Source organism: Poecilia formosa, unplaced genomic scaffold (assembly GCF_000485575.1).
Source record: "Poecilia formosa unplaced genomic scaffold, Poecilia_formosa-5.1.2 Scaffold374, whole genome shotgun sequence".
In the NCBI taxonomy this organism is placed as follows: domain Eukaryota; kingdom Metazoa; phylum Chordata; class Actinopteri; order Cyprinodontiformes; family Poeciliidae; genus Poecilia; species Poecilia formosa.
This window is the reverse complement of record NW_006800313.1, coordinates 602,263-605,445: the sequence shown is the minus strand read 5'-3', so window position 1 is coordinate 605,445 and position 3,183 is coordinate 602,263. Positions and strand designations below refer to the sequence as shown.

The 3,183-nt window shown below is 40.2% G+C and overlaps 2 long non-coding RNA genes across 3 annotated transcripts; both read left to right on the top strand.

Annotated features, from left to right (window-relative positions):
- Positions 1-362: 362 nt before the first annotated feature.
- On the top strand, positions 363-1,726 carry LOC107833367 (uncharacterized). Its single transcript, XR_001659106.1, has 2 exons — positions 363-455; positions 1,693-1,726. It is a non-coding gene; the product is annotated as an uncharacterized LOC107833367 (long non-coding RNA).
- A 400-nt stretch (positions 1,727-2,126) lies between these two features.
- Positions 2,127-3,000, top strand: LOC107833366 (uncharacterized). 2 transcript variants are annotated; one of them, XR_001659105.1, is made up of 2 exons: positions 2,127-2,182; positions 2,407-3,000. It is a non-coding gene; the product is annotated as an uncharacterized LOC107833366 (long non-coding RNA). The 2 variants fall into 2 exon arrangements; XR_001659104.1 differs by having other exon boundaries at positions 2,133-2,182; positions 2,265-3,000.
- The last annotated feature ends 183 nt before the right edge of the window (positions 3,001-3,183 follow it).

Here is a 3,183-nt window from a genome sequence, read left to right as displayed (position 1 = left end):
CCAGCAATAAGCTAGCCAAACAGAACCAGCATTAATTAGCTATCCAATCAGAGCCACCGTTAATCAGCAAGCTGATCAGAAAAAGCATTAATCAGACAGCCAATCAGAGCTAGAATTAATCAGCTAGCCTATCAGAGCCAGAATGAATCAGCTAGTCAATCAGATCCAGCATTAATTAGCTAGCCAATCAGAGCTAGACTTCATTAACTAGCCAATCAGACGGAGCGTTAATCAGCTAGCCAGTCAGAAAAAAGAATTGGTTAGCCAATCAGGGTGAGCATTAATCAGCTAGCCAATCAGAGGCAGAATTAATCAGCTATCCAATCAGAGCTAGCATTAATAAGCTAGCATTCATAAAAAGCATTAATCCATTAGCCAATCAGAGCTAGCATTAATCAGCTAGTCAATCAGAGCGAACATTAGTCAGCTAGCTCATCAGTAAAAGCATTAATCAGGTAGCCAATCAGTGCCAGCAATAAGCTAGCCAAACAGAACAAGCATCAATTAGCTAGCCAATATGAAAAAAGAATTAATCAGCTACCAATCAGAGCGAACATTAATCAGCCAGCTCATGAGAAAAAGCATTAATCAGCTTGCCAATCAGAAAATCTGAAAAATCAGAAAACAGAATTAATCAGTTAGCCAATCAGAGCGAGCATTAATCTGCTAGCTCATAAGAAAAAGCATTAATCAGCTTGCCAATCAGTGCCAGCAATAAGCTAGCCAAACAGAACCAGCATTAATCAGCTAGCCAATCAGAAAACAGAATTAATCAGTTAGCCAATCAGAGCNGCCAATCAGTGCCAGCAATAAGCTAGCCAAACAGAACCAGCATTAATCAGCTAGCCAATCAGAAAACAGAATTAATCAGTTAGCCAATCAGAGCGAACATTAATCAGCTAGCTCATCAGAAAAAGCATTAATCAGCTAGCCAATCAGCACCAGCAATAAGCTAGCCAAACAGAACCAGCATTAAACATCTAGCCAATCTGAGGGAGAATTAATCAGCTAGCTAATCACAGCTGGATTTAATCAGCTAGAATTTCAGAGAAAACATTAATCAGCTAGCTCATCAGAAAAAGCATTAAATAGCTAGCCAATCTGAGCCAGCAATAAGCTAGCCCAACAGAACCAGCATTAATCTGCTAGCCAATATGAGGTCGAATTAATCAGCTAGCCAATTAGAGCTAGATTTAATCTGCTAGCCAAACAGAACCAGCATTAATCAGCTAGCCAATCAGAGTGAACATTAATCAGCTAGCCAATCAGTGCAAGCAATAAGCTAGCAAACAAGTGCCAGTATTAATCAGCTTGCCAATCAGAGGTAGAATTAATCAACTGGCCAATCAGAGCTAGCATTAATCTGCTAGCCAATCAGTGCAAGCAATAAGCTAGCAAAAGAGAACCAGTATTAAACAGCTAGCCAATCAGAGCCAGCATGAATCAGCTGGCTAATCAGAGCCAGCATGAATCCGCTAGCCAATCTGAGCCAGCAATAAGCTAGCCAAACAGATCCAGCATTAAACAGCTAGCCAATCTGAGGGAGAATAATCAGCTAGGTAATCACAGCTAGATTTAATCAGCTAGCCAATCATAGCGAACATTAATCAGCTAGCTCATCAGAAAAAGCATTAATCAGCTAGCCAATTAGAGCCAGCAATAAGCTAGCCAAACAGAACCAGCCTTAATCAGCTAGCCAATCAGAGAAAATAATTAATCAGCTAGCCATTCAGAGCCATTTATTTAACAATTTACATTATTTATATTTATTCATATAATTTATTGTCAGTTCATCTTTTTTAATTTGGCCAGATCACATAGTAGCATTTTTACCTAAATCTAAATATTAACAGTCAATCCAGGTGATCAGCAGAGATCAGTGATCAGCTTCATGGGTGATCGGTATCGGAATCGGCATCAGAAATCCTGATCTGTATCCTTATTAACGTGTTAATTAGTCGTTTCTGAAACAAGGGATCAGATCAGAGTCATGCACTTTGACCCCAGTGTTTGATATTTCTGCTCCAGATGTTTAGGGGTCAGTCAGGTTTCCAGTATGTCTCCCCATAATGATAAACTAACTGCTACATAGTTAGAATCAGTGGAGGATTGTAGAACTAGGAGGTGTAGAACTAGGAGGTGTAGAACTGTAGAACTAGGAGGTGTAGAACTGTAGAACTAGGTGTAGAACTAGGAGGTGTAGAACTGTAGAACAAGGTGTAGAACTAGGAGGTGTAGAACTGTAGAACAAGGTGTAGAACTAGGAGGTGTAGAACTGTAGAACTAGGAGGTGTAGAGCTGTAGAACTAGGAGGTGTAGAGCTGTAGAACTAGGTGTAGAACTAGGAGGTGTAGAACTGTAGAACAAGGAGGTGTAGAGGTGTAGAACTAGGAGGTGTAGAACTAGGAGGTGTAGAACTAGGAGGTGTAGAGCTGTAGAACTAGGAGGTGTAGAACTAGGAGGTGTAGAACTAGGAGGTGCAGAACTGTAGAACTAGGAGGTGTAGAACTGTAGAACTAGGAGGTGTAGAGCTGTAGAACTAGGAGGTGTAGAACTAGGAGGTGTAGAACTAGGAGGTGTAGAACTAGGAGTTGTAGAACTGTAGAACTAGGAGGTGTAGAACTGTAGAACTAGGAGGTGTAGAACTAGGAGGTGTAGAACTAGGAGGTGTAGAACTGTAGAACTAGGAGGTGTAGAACTAGGAGGTGTAGAACTGTAGAACTAGGAGGTGTAGAACTGTGGACCCAACCTGCTCACTGAGGGTCATCATCCATATTCACTCTAATCTCCTGGATCCGGATCGAAGGACCGATTTGTTCCGATTCAGATCGTAAGAATTGGGTTTGGATCACAAGGTGGTGATCGCAGAATGTTGATCGATTAAAAGCCTCATTGATCCTCAATCAAATGATGAGGTGATGATTTCCTGGTTCTTTAAAAGGCAGATTCTGGGTTTAGGTGGATGGATGTGGATCTACAAAGGATCAGATAAATAAAACTTACAATCCACCATGATCACCAATAATCATTTTCTAAGCTACAAACATGATAATCACATTAGTTGTCTTAATATAAGCCCTTATAGCTTCGCCATATTTTGAAAAAAAAAAAAACCTTCTAATTTCTCCAGCCTTATATTTCAGTTACTAATAAAGTTACAGTAAAAGAATCTAAACATAATAT